Source organism: Ceratotherium simum, chromosome 12 (genome assembly GCF_057802395.1).
Source record: "Ceratotherium simum simum isolate JZ-2026a chromosome 12, ASM5780239v1, whole genome shotgun sequence".
NCBI classification, from domain to species: domain Eukaryota; kingdom Metazoa; phylum Chordata; class Mammalia; order Perissodactyla; family Rhinocerotidae; genus Ceratotherium; species Ceratotherium simum.
Genome location: NC_141911.1, coordinates 71179510 through 71193131, shown reverse-complemented (window position 1 = coordinate 71193131; position 13622 = coordinate 71179510). Strand labels below are relative to the sequence as shown.

Genomic DNA, 13622 nt, shown 5'->3' with positions numbered 1-13622 from the left:
TGTCAAGTGGGCATGTGCAATTTTTACATCATTGTAGATGAGAAGTGTCCCACGTTGAGGTCCAATCAAGGGGATTTTCTTTCTAAAAAGTGAGCTCCTTCCAACTGAAATAACCTCTAGCTATTGGCAGCTATCCATCTTTACCTCCTTTTGTCCTGATTATCTAAGGAATACATTAAAAAATATAAGAGATTAAAATTTTTATTTAAGGTGTAATCCATAGGATTGGATCCATAGGATTGCTCTTTCTGAGAGCAACAATTATAGCGAATGTAACATAGTTGGTGAAGAAAAACATGGAAATTCATTCCAAAGAAGACAGTTGACAATGGGATGAGAAGTCAACTAGTCTTGATACTGCCCTGTAACCTAGATGCTCTTTCCATTAAAATAGGTTTAAAAAAATTTATTGATATGTGTCATTTTGCCTCTTAAAATTTCCTTATTGGTACTGTCTTCAACTGAAAAATATAAAAACCTACCACATGAAGTAAAGGTGTCATGTTATCTGCTTCAAACTTATCTTTACAGTTCTAATATCAATTGTCCAAGTGACAAAAGAGATACAGAACAAGGATGCCACTCTGTGAAATCTGAGAATAGAGGTAAAACATCCAATTTGTCTCTGGTATTGAAACCAAGAAAGATAAGGTTGGCATTTTTTCTAGCGCCCCTCAAATGTCATTATTATATCACATTCTTATTCCAGAACCTACAAAGGCCTTAAAGTCCATGATAACTCATCTTAATCAAACCTCTATTTGTGTATTTTTTATTATTTTTATTAGAAAATATTTCATATATATAATATAATAATATTGTCATAGTGCCAGATACTCTGCTTTATAAGCATCAAACTCATTATAACAAGATGAAATAGGTACTGTTATCACCAACTTGATTTTACATATGGAGCCACTGAGGAATAGAGAGGCTGAATAAATCACCCAAGGTCACACAGCTATCAAGTGGGGAACCCAATCTGACTCCAGAGGTCCTGTAGAGGTTCCCATCATTTGGATTTTGCCAATTGCATCCCCAAAGTGTCTTTCCTTCCTAATTAATAAAAGTATCTTAGAATGATTTTACTTCAGTTTCACACATTTTATTGCTGTCTAGTATTTAAATTTTTTTTTTTTAATTTTTTGTTTATTGCAGTAACATTGGTTTATAACATTGTAAAAATTTCAGGTGTACATCATTGTACTTCTATTTCTGCATAGATTACATCATGTTCACCACCAAAATACTAATTACAACCCATCACCACACACATGTACCCAATTATCCCTTTCACCCTCCTCCCTCCCCCCTTCCCCTCTGGTAACCACCAATCCAATCTCTGTCCCTATGTGTTTGTTTATTGTTGTTATTATCTACTACTTAATGAAGGAAATCATACGGTATTTGACTTTCTCCCTCTGACTTATTTCACTTTGCATCATGCTCTCAATGTCCATCCATGTTGTCACAAATGGCTGGATTTCATCGTTTCTTATGGCTGAGTAGTATTCCATTGTGTATATATACCACAGCTTTTTATCCATTCGTCCCTTGATGGGCACTTAGGTTGCTTCCAAGTCTTGGCTATCGTGAATAAGGCTGCAATGAACACAGGGGTGCATGTACCTTTGCAAAGTGGTGTGTTCACGTTCTTTGGATAAATACCCAACAGTGGAGTAGCTGGATCATATGGTAGTTGTATCGTTGATTTTGAGGAATCTCCATACTGTTTTCCATAGTGGCTGCACCAGTTTGCACTCCCACCAGCAGTGTATGAGAGTTCCCTTCTCTCCACAACCTCTCCAACACATGTTGTTTCCTGTCTTGTTAATTATAGCCATTCTGACGGGCGTGAGGTGATATCTCATTGTAGTTTTGATTTGCATTTCCCTGATAGTTAGTGATTTTGAACATCTTTTCATGTGTCTGTTGGCCATCTGTATATCTTCTTTGGAGAAATGTCTGTTCAGGTCTTTTGCCCATTTTTTAATTGGGTTGGTAGTTTTTTTGTTGTTGAGATGCATGAGTTCTTTATATATTTTGGAGATTAAGCCCTTATCAGATGTATGGTTTGCAAATATCTTCTCCCAATTGTTAGGTTGTCTTTTCGTTTTGTTGATGGTTTCCTTTGCTGTGCAGAAGCTTTTAGTTTGATGTAGTCCCATTTGTTTATTTTTTCTATTGTTTCTCTTGCCCGGTCAGATGTGGTGTTTGAAAAGATGTTGCTAAGACTGATGTCGAAGAGCGTACTGCCTATGTTTTCTTCTAGAACTTTCACAGTTTCAGGTCTTACATTCAAGTCTTTAATCCATTTGGAGTTAATTTTTGTGTATGGTGTAAGGTAAGAGTCTACTTTCATTTTTTTGCATATGGCTATCCAGTTTTCCCAACACCATTTGTTGAAGAGACTTTCTTTTCCCCATTGTATGTTCTTGGCTCCTTTGTCAAAGATTAGCTGTCCATAGATGTGTGGGTTTATTTCTGGGCTTTCGATTCTATTCCATTGATCTGTGTGTCTGTTTTTGTGCCAGTACCATGCTGTTTTGGTTACTATAGCTTTGTAGTATATTTTGAAATCAGGGAGTCTGATACCTCCAGCTTTGTTCTTTTTTCTCAGGATTCCTTTAGCTATTTGGGGTCTTTTGTTGTTCCATATAAATTTTAGGATTCTTTGTTCTATTTCTGTGAAAAATGTTGTTGGAACTTTGATAGGGATTGCATTGAATCTATAGATGGCTTTAGGAAGTATGGACATCTTAACTATGTTAATTCTTCCAATCCAAGAGCACGGAATATCTTTCCATTTCTTTGTGTCTTCTTCAATTTCTTTCAGAAATGTTTTATAGTTTTCGGTGTACAGATATTTCACCTCTTTGGTTAAGTTTATTCCTAGGTATTTTATTCTTTTTGTTGCAATTGTAAATGGGATGGTATTCTTAATTTCTCTTTCTGCTACTTCGTTGTTAGTGTACAGAAATGCAACTGATTTTTGTATGTTGATTTTGTATCCTGCAACTTTACCATATTCGTTTATTACTTCTAAAAGATTTCTGGTGGATTCTTTAGGGTTTTCTATATATAAAATCATGTCATCTGCAAATAGTGACAGTTTCACTTCTTCCTTTCCAATTTGGATCCCTTTTATTTCTTTCTCTTGCCTGATTGCTCTGGCTAGGACTTCCAATACTATGTTAAATAGGAGTGGTGACAGTGGGCATCCTTGTCTGGTTCCTGTTCTTAGAGGGATAGCTTTCAGTTTTTCACCATTGAGGATGATATTAGCTGTGGGTTTGTCATATATGGTCTTTATTATGTTGAGGTACTTTTCTTCTATACCCATTTTATTCAGAGTTTTTATCATAAATGGATGCTGGATCTTGTCAAATGCTTTCTCTGCATCTATTGAGATGATCATGTGATTTTTCTTCTTCATTTTATTAATGTGGTGTATTACGTTGATTGATTTGCGAATGTTAAACCATCCCTGCATACCTGGAATAAATCCCACTTGATCATGGTGTATAATCTTTTTAACGTATTGTTGTATGCGATTTGCTAGTATTTTGTTGAGGATTTTTGCATCGATGTTCATCAGTGATATTGGCCTGTAATTTTCTTTTTTTGTGTTGTCCTTGTCTGGTTTTGGTATCAGGGTAATGTCAGCTTCGTAGAATGAGTTAGGAGCTTCCCCCTCCTCAATTTTTTGGAAGAGTTTGAGAAGGATAGGTATTAAGTCTTCTTTGAATGTTTGGTAGAATTCACCAGGGAAGCCGTCTGGTCCTGGACTTTTATTTTTGGGGAGGTTTTTGATTACTGATTCGATCTCCTTACTGGTGATTGGTCTATTCAAATTCTCTACTTCTTCTTGATCCAGTTTTGGAAGGTTGTATGATTCTAAGAATTTATCCATTTCTTCCAGATTGTCGAATTGGTTGGCATATAGTTTTTCATAGTATTCTCTTATAATCTTTTGTATTTCTGAGGTGTCTGTTGTAATTTCTCCTCTTTCATTTCTGATTTTACTTATTTGTGCCTTCTCTCTTTTTCTTGGTGAGTCTAGCTACAGCTTTCTCAATTTTGTTGGTCTTTTCAAAGAACCAGCTCTTGGTTTTATTAATTTTTTCTCTTGTTTTTTTGGTCTCTATTTCATTTATTTCTGCTCTGATTTTTATTATTTCCCTTCTTCTACTGATTTTGGGCTTTGTTTGTTCTTCTTTTTCCAGTTCCTTTAGGTGCATTGTTAGATTGTTTATTTGAGATTTTTCTTGTTTGTTGAGATAGGCGTCTAGTATTTAAATTTGACACTGATTTTGAAATCCCAGTTAGTTATCGTTGTCATCATCATCATCACCACCTCACCATCAATATTATTACAGTCAATACTTGCTTAGATTTATCCATACGCCTACCAGTGTCCTTGCTTGCTATTGCTACTTGCTTCTCATTCCTTCCTCCTAGAATTAGATTCCTTTTTTGTGATATACAGATTGTACATGTTCTTTCAGCAAGATTCTGAGGATAGTATATTCTGTCAGTGTTTGTCTTTTAATTTTTGCCTCTCTTGTCTCTGAATAATAGTTTTGCTGGGTATAGAAATCTAAATTAGTATTTTCTCTCAGTACTTTTTAAAGATATCATTCCACTATGTTTGGGTTTCCATTGTTATTGCTGGAATGTCTACTGCCTCTCGGCCATGAACTTGTAGGTAATATGTATTTACTCTTTAATTGCTTTTAAGATTTTCTTTATGTTTTCTTTAGTTTACTGATGCAAGAAATGTCAGATTCAACTTTTCCCTATTTCATCCCTCCTTTAGCTCCCAAGAAGTGTTTCTTAATAGTTAAATAACAGATCTGTGAATATAACAAGAATGTAATAAATATTTGGCATTTTTCTCTATTAATCTTTTGTCATTTCAACCACCATATAAATATGATAAGCAAACATCTTAAAGACGGGGAACTCATATTTTCATTTTTCTGTATCACATACAACAGAGCTCTACACCCAGAGAAAGTGCTCGATGAATGATTTTGGTGTTGCCCTTACTTCTTGTTTGACCTAATTTTTTCAGATTCAATTACAATTGATACTAAACTAACGTCTTCACACACTCTTCCTTCCCTTCCTCTCATTGCTAAGACAAGGAATTGAAACCAATGATAAAATGAAAGCAAAATCCTAGGGCTTATATTATAGTTGGGGTTTAAGTAGAAACTGCTACTTTCTCTAGTTTTCAAGTATATTGTGTATAATCAATTAGATCAAAATATCTAGTTGCAGACTACCTCAAGTTCATCTAAAAGGCCAGGTTGATAAGATACAATTTTACAGAAACTTTCCAAATAATTCTAAAGTCCTTCTCAGATCTCCTCTGTAAAAGTGAATTCCCAAAAAGATAGAAATATTTTAAGTGGAAACTTTTCTGCACCTAATAAAGCACAAGATAAAGCCAATGTTTTTCTGGTGCATGAGATCAAAACTTAGGGAGAGCTATTGAATTATGACCTTATTGAGACAGGAATTTGAAGATCTATCATCACCCTGGAGCACTATGGAATAAAGCCATCTGGACAAATTTAGGGAGGGCCTAATGATTTATCAGACATTACATGCAAAGCAAGATGACTCATTCTATGTTATTTTATTTTTGACTCCCCGAGATATTTTCTGAACATTGGTATGATTTTCTTCAAGGATCTGATAAATACAATAAAAATAACATAAGGTTAGATATTTTTCCTATTTTAAAGTATTTTTTAACAAACTCATTCAGAATTATACTGAATGTAAGTAAAAGATTTTTATTAGGCATAGTAAGGTTTAACTCTTCTTGGCTACAAAGGTAAAATTCTTCAATTGCATTTAATGAGAAACAAAGAAAATTAAAGGAATTTTTTATTAGACCATTTTGGAAAGAATTATCTAATACAGAACAAAGATAAAATAAGTTTCAGGAGTAATATCACACCTTCATAATTTTAAGATTCAGGGAAATATGCTGAATTACTAAAAATGTTGTAACATAGAAAGGTTGAGTCAAATAAGAGAGTGCCCATTTTTTAGAAACATCTTCCAACAAGGAGTATGCAGCAGTTCTCATGAGACAACACCCCACCCTCAGAGCTGGGAAGAATCTTCAGAGATCATCTAATTCAGTCACCCCAACTTGTGCTTCTTGGATCCATGGAAAGCTGTGAAATTACTGCAAGACATACACCAAACATTCCTTTAGACCAAATCAATATATCTCACCTATATTTGTATGACTATTTTTGATGCATAGACATGGAATCGTGGCTGATAAAATATAAATAAAGCATTTCTGAATCCATAGAAATTATTGTCATATATATTTTTCTCAATCTATTGACATCAAAAGTACAATTTCCTAAGGCAGGGGAATGTTTGGGAACTTAAAAGAGGTAAATGATGGATCTACTTTTCTCCATCTTCTCCACTTCTTTCAAGCATGTTTATATCCACAATGTAAGCTCCACGAAGGTGGGAATTTATGTCTATCTTTGTTTACTGCTGTATTCTCAGAATATTGCCTGATATATAGAATTGCTCAAACATGTCTGTTAAATGAATGAACATTGATTGAATATCTTAAATTACCTGGCAATGGATATTAAAGAGCTTTAAATAATCAGCATTAAAAACAAGTTACATGGAGGCTGTTAAAAAGACAGCCCTGTTGACTTCCTTTCTGGTAATAAGCTACGTCTTAGCACAATAAATTTGTGTGTGTGTGTGTTAAGAGAATAGCTATTCAGACTCTTCACAATTTATTGCTTTTATTCATGCTGAGATAAAGACTTATTGTGAAACACGCTCACTTTGGGGTGCTTGGGAGCCTGTCGCTCTTGGGTGCCAATTACACTCTGGCAGGAGCCTGAAGGTCTCCATGGAGCAGCTGGTGTCAGCATCACTTCAAATATGCTCCTGAAATGGATCATTGTGCTGCTCAGGGAACATGCAGGAGAGGCTTAGCTAAAATAAAGAAAGGACAAAGCTATGACATCCAAAAATAAAATCAAAGAGTATCAAGTTAGGGTTATTTATAGATACTGATACCGGGCTCAGGAGTCTCAACACCTCACAGCTGTTCAAAGTGTGAGAAGAAGAAGTCAACTATATCACTAATATCTCCTTGGCTGGAGAGCGCTAAGGCCAGATGTATCTGTCTTCAGTCCACTACCAGCAGCCCCTGCCACAGCGACTCTGTCTCAGGTCTCCTCTTCAGTTCAATGTTGTGGTTAGGAAAGCTAAATCTGATGTCCAACGATATGGGTCCCAGCCGGGCACCCTCTTGGCTCTGTGACCTTCGGCAACCTATTTCATTTCTTCCATCCCCAGTTTTCCATTCACACAATGGGAAAAAGAATTGTTCTTACTTTTTGGAGTTGTGGTGAGGATTCAGTGAAATAATCCATGTGAGACACTCAGACTAGCTTCTGAATTCTCCATAAGCTTATGAATTCTCCATAAGCATTAACAATTGCTACCGTTACTATAAGAATATAAAACTGGGCCCATGGTTATTACATCTGAAGCCTCTTTCTAACTCCACTTAGACTTGGGAGGATGGGTGGCGGGGAGTCCTTAAACTTCTTGGGCAATAGACACCTCTGTTTCCTCTCCCAAGGCCTACATCTCTCTACGACTCAACATTGAGTCATCCTCCCAGACTTGAAATTTTCTCCATATTTCCTAGTTGTTTTCAGTGATAGTCAGACTTAGGATCTGACAATCCCAGAATAAAAACTAAGCACTCCTGATGTCTATAAGGAATTGTTCTTTCTGGGCTCATATTGGCCAGGGGGTGGAGGGTGCCATTGCCTTGTTTTCTACCGTGGTCCCCTTCTCAGCCTAAAGCTCTCCAAACCTCAGCCTAAATCCTGAAGGTTGTTGATCCTAGATAATCAACAATGTTTCACGCCCACGTTGTGACACCGTCTACCCTTTTCATCTCTTACTACCCATTCCTCTTGCTTTCTGTTTTCACCCTGCCCTTCCTTTTCCCCTTTCTCCCTCTTGACAGTGTTCTTGTTTCTTCCCTTTCATAATTCTTTAACACTCCCACAAAAATAATACTGAAATATTATTTATAAAAACCAGTGGGCAGTAACTTTTAACTTGACACCCCTAGATGGACCCTAGATGGTCCAGAAAAGCCTTAAAAGTGTATGCAAAAACAGTATGTGTAATTGTGTGTGTGAGAGAGAGAGAAGGCGAGAGGAGAGAGACAGAGAGAGAGAGAGAAAGGGGTAGAGAGAAGTGTGTGTGTGTGCATGTGGCACTTGTTTTCCTAAGGAGAGAGCACATTGTTTTCATCAGATTCTCAAAAACTCTCTGATATTAAAAATGTTAAGAACCTCTAAGTTAATCTGAAAACTATAGAGCTGCTTTAATATGTATTGATCATTATATGTCAAGAGATAAAAACACGAAGATGACGAACTCTCAACAAATATTTATTGCCCTAAATGTTAAGGAAATAAATGCATCTAAGCCTTTGCCCTCAAGAAGTTCACAGTCTACCTAGGAAGAAAAAACTAATTTAAAAAATAATAACAGAGTATTTTATTTTATTTTACTTTTATTTTGTTTTGCTTATCATTTTTGTTGTGTTTTATGTTGATAACTAAATAGTCTTTTGTGTAGTAAGAAAAATGCTAGGAGAGATGGGAGGATGAGGCAGGACAATGTTGAAATAGCTGGACACCACATAACAGAGGAATAGGAAATAAGGTGATCTTGAGAACAAGGCAATTTGGAAGAAAATATGAGTCTGGGGTTAGCAAAATTATTTTCGAAATTACCACTAAATAATCAGATGAAGAAGTAGACAAGTAGAGATGTGGGACTGAGGCGAATTTAGTGAAGTTGACACAGAACCGGCAACTCTGACGTGAACAGTGTTCAAGCCGTGCGTTAAGGAGTTAGACATGAATGGGTGGTCCGGATGTAGAGCCTGGATGGTGTGAGAGAGAAGAGAAGGTCAAAGGAAAGGTTCCTTTAATTACAGAACCTGAGCACATTTGCTCAGAGAGGATGAGTTACCAGCCAGCACTAGTTTCTTCTTTTTGTTGGAACATTTGCCACGTGAGTGGCATTGTGGTCATGGTTCTCTTGATAATAAAAGGAAGTGTATATACACTGCTGAGCTGTAACTATTCTAGGAGGTGGTGGAGACCATAAAAAGCTGCACCTACCACTTGTTTCAAGGCTCAGAGACCAGTACAATGACCAAATGGGAGAAACTAAGAGCAGATCACAAGTCTTTTGTTCATTGCAAAGAGAAAAAACAAAAAAAAACACTAACAAGTGCAGCCGCCAGTGGGCCCACAGGAGCAGTCTGCGATAAGAAGTCATTGGTAAGCATGGTTTCCTAAATGCAAGTAGACAGAAACACAGAACATTGTACAAAGACAAAAAGAATAAATGGGTTGTAATCACTCAGTCTATTAGGGACACTCATTTTTGAAGATCAAGAAGTATGGAAGAGTCAAAAAGTTGTTGAGTGAGATAAAGCTTTGTTGACAGTGAGAAAAACCTCTGTTAACTGCAGGCTTAGTCGTATTAGAACCAGGCCCCCACACTGGATAGCCCACCATTGGTGCCTGTGGCTGGAGTCTGGGTTCAGCTGTGGAATCTGCCACTGTGTTGTGTGTAGCCTCCTCTTGATATGCCTTGAAGTTTCTTCCAATTCCAAAATTTATCAAGAGAGCACATGGACTCCAAGGGAGACCTACTCTGACCCTAATGACTATAGCTTTTATTTGTTAAAGCAATAAAAAGTAGTATTCTGACATTTTCACATCAGTAAATATCCTCTGCCCGTGCTCAACAACAACAACAAAAAATCTGAAAAAAAATTTTCCTGGATTTGCGTGAAAAATACCTGACATGAAGCAGGCAGTGCCTAAATATTTGTTTTGACGTATTCAGGTATATGATGTTAGAGGTAAGAGTATGTACAAGAGGTGGTTGGAGAAGTTGTTCTGTCCATAATCCTGAAAGAAAACTGAGAGGTGATTTATTAAATCTGGTTATAAAATTTCATATAAAATATGAGTTTTATATTATCTATGAAAATATATGTAGGTGGAAAATACAAGGGAATAGCAAACCAGATCAATAGACAGATGTTGAGATGTGAAACAGCCTACAGTGCCTTTTAATATTGCTACACAGCTTCGGTAATTGAAAAATACATTGTTTAAAGAAAAGCAACTTGAGGATAAATCTTGGCTAGCTTCAATGGGCCTAAATGAATGAAACTTCCATTTCACTTATGTAGTTGAAACTTTAAATCAAGCTCTGTTTTTTGAATATCATAATGTCTTTGGATGGTTGAGCACTCACTCTGTTCTTTAAACAATTAAGGGGAAATTTTTGAGTAATAATATTACATAACTCCTAAACATAACCCAAAACCTATAGGCTTATAAAGTGAATAAAGAAACAAACTAATAATAATTGTGTTTCACCTCTCACCATTGCCTCATGGTGACATGCCTCATGTCACCTAAGGCTCATGGAGGGCGTTGTGAAAATAGAGCATGCTTAGAATAGCTTCAGAACACTTTATGACAACCAGCAAGGGAAACATGGGATCAAGCCAAACAATGCTAGGAACAGTACCTCTGGACTGGAATGTGAATACTCATTAGCTATTCTTGGCAAGCCCTCATGGCCATGACTTTATGGTACCCACTGGAGAGGAATGTGAAATGTCCAATAACGCTCCCATAGTAACCTCCGCCCAGAACGCAGCTATTTTTAAAGAAAGGAACACATCCAGCTCAGCTCTGTATTCCATGAGACACACAGATACCCAGGTTGGAAGGATAAAAGGGTGAATTCAGCACCTAAGGCCAGATGGAATTTTGCCTTCCCTGAGCTCAGAACAAATAAACCCATCAATAAATAAAGGAATACAGCACACTAAATGATATTGACCTTGCCATAAAAAGTCCTAAAGCACGCATCAGCTTTATCTAAAATGGAAAGTTGCAGAATAACTGTCTCTGAAGACATTTATTTTAACTTGGCAAGGGCACAGCATCACAGGAATGGATGGTTGGTGTCAGAAATCCCATAAAGTTATGGAATATCTCAGAGGCAAGTAAACAGCGGGAGTGGAGGACCAGGAGGATTTGTTGTCTCTGAGAGTCTGTTCAGTTATTCCCTGATGGAGTTCAAGGTCTCCTGATTTCAAAGCCCAAGGGCGATGTTCCGTGATTGAGTGCATCCCGGTGCTCAGTGGGCAGGCAATCTGCATTCCTCTCTGACAATCAGCTGGAAGATTCAGACAATCTGTTCAGGCTAAAGGCTGGAATGGCTGATGCTTCTTTGATTTGCTTTGCCAAAGCGACTGCAGAGAATGGCGGCACATTGTGATTAGAAACAGTGCTTGGAAAAATTCTACTTTTAAAATATTGAAGAATGAAAATCAGAAGGGGAAAAGTCTGTTGAGACTTCTATATCCAGACTGTAAGGATATCATGGGATGTTTTACCCAACCGAGTTAACAAGGACTGAGTTAGAATGCACAGGGTTGTTGATTATCTATGTTAGTGGAGCTATAGTGGTATCTATATCTATCTATATATACATCTAGAAAAGATTTTTTAAAAGTCTTATCTTTTATTATCTGGTATGTTTCACTCAATGCTTGGCACAGAGTAGATGCTTAGACAGTATTTGATAAATAAGTGAAAGAATGAATTCTTAGATTCTACCACCAAAAAAAAAATCTTTGTAAGAATTTAAAGGTCTTATTTTCATCTCCATTCCCTTCCTATCTTTCCTCTTCCCAAATACCCTAGTAAAGGTGCCAATTAATAAATAACTAAATCATGAAAATTAAAAGTTTCAAAATGGAAAAACAAGAGAAGCAAAGTAAAAATATAATTCCACAATAAATAATTTGATTTTTAAACTTCAGTGGTGTCATCATTCTATTAAAATTAGGAAAACGGTGCCTGCTGTACAAGAAAAAATATTATGTTCTAAAAGATTTATGCCTCCCATACAAAGGAAATACATGCATAGAATAAAACATTAACTTAACATCTCACATGATTACAAACTTGGCTATTCTATTAACCTAGTGGAATTTTGTGTGTATGTGTGTGTGTGTGTTTTCTTCGCTTTTTGTTGGCAACTGCTTCAATTATGCATTGGTTTATGCATCCTTGGTTTCTACTATCTGAATATAAACTATTGGCATAACTTTAGATTATTCAGGGCAGCTCTCAATGCAATTTGTAGTTGGGAACTAGAGCCTTCTTTAGTATGATTTTTTTTCCCAAGAGCAAATAATATTGAATTTTCCAGGAAGGATTCCATTCAGCAACCACTTAGGGTCATTGTTAACTGTTATCTATATGGCACTTTTGATATCACGTGGTATGTAGTGGTTTTACTTTTCAACTACGGAGCTTCATTCCCCTTCCTAGTGGCACCTGGCCTTACTTTGGGAAGATGTCTTTCCCAGTCTGTGAGCAGTTAGGGTGAGAAGATCAGTCTTGATCCTGCCTCGCTTTTCCTTCAGACTTGCTTTTCCAATCTTTTCCTCTTAAAACCTGGTACAATCGAGAAGAAGGCAGGTAACTAAAACTTGATTTGTTGAATTCCCTTTTTCAAGATGTTGAAATTTGAGTAGAGGGACTTAAGGACAGAATAAATAGTGTTGTTTCTCTTTTGGGGTGAGACTTTTTTATTAGATCACTCCTCTACTCATTTCTTATAGACTCAATGACACCTCTTTTGTTTATTCCACACTATTTCCTTCTGGTGTGCTTCAGCTACAGAGAGATGAGATAGCCAGACCTCTCAGTTCAAACCACATTATCACCATTGGCTCATGCACAATTTCTCTCTTGTCTGTTTATTCATTCATTTCTTCATCTCTTCATTTTTACCATGTAACTTTCTCCTTTCTCCTTCCTCCCATTAGCAACCATTCTAATGAATATAATATATACATTCCTGATTAGATGAATACTCATAAAATGTATTGTTGCAGATGTTTTTAATTTACACAAATGGAATCATTGTATACGTGTATAATGTATGTATTTATGAATTGAACACTGTTTTTACTCAGAACTATTTTTAATATCTACACAAGCAGCTATGAGAACATCTGAGATGATGCTTCTAATAACTATAATGAGCATCTACCACATTTTATCCATCCACTTTCTTACACTCAAGGTGCCTTCACCTTCCTGCTTCCTTAATAATATTGAAATTAACATTCTTATGGACCTGGGTTCTTTAGAATACACACTGGGCCATAGGGTATGCATATATTTTATTTGGAAAAGCAGTAACATGATAAAATTGAGAGCTTACTCTGTGTTAGATAGTTCCAAATGCTGGGAACAGCAATGAACAAAACAAAGTCCTTGTCCTCATGAATCTTATGTTCCTAAAGAGAAGACAGACAATAAACAAATACATCATAGGACATGGAACTGACGGTGATGAGTTGAAAGTAGCATATACGAGTATATACAAAGTCTAGCATCCATACTAGAATCCTGGACTAAAAACATAAATTTGAGATCCAGCCATGAAACTGTATAAAGTCACCTAGA

At 36.4% G+C, this 13622-nt stretch overlaps 1 long non-coding RNA gene across 1 annotated transcript in view; it reads right to left on the bottom strand.

The window, feature by feature from the left end:
* Positions 1-5963: 5963 nt before the first annotated feature.
* LOC147915883 (uncharacterized) overlaps positions 5964-13622 on the bottom strand; it is a 76319-nt gene continuing 68660 nt past the window's right edge. The window contains exons 2-3 of the long non-coding RNA XR_015553755.1: positions 6846-6999; positions 5964-6208 (exon numbers count right to left, since the gene is read on the bottom strand). This is a non-coding gene — a long non-coding RNA (uncharacterized LOC147915883). The remainder of the gene's footprint in view (positions 6209-6845; positions 7000-13622) is intronic.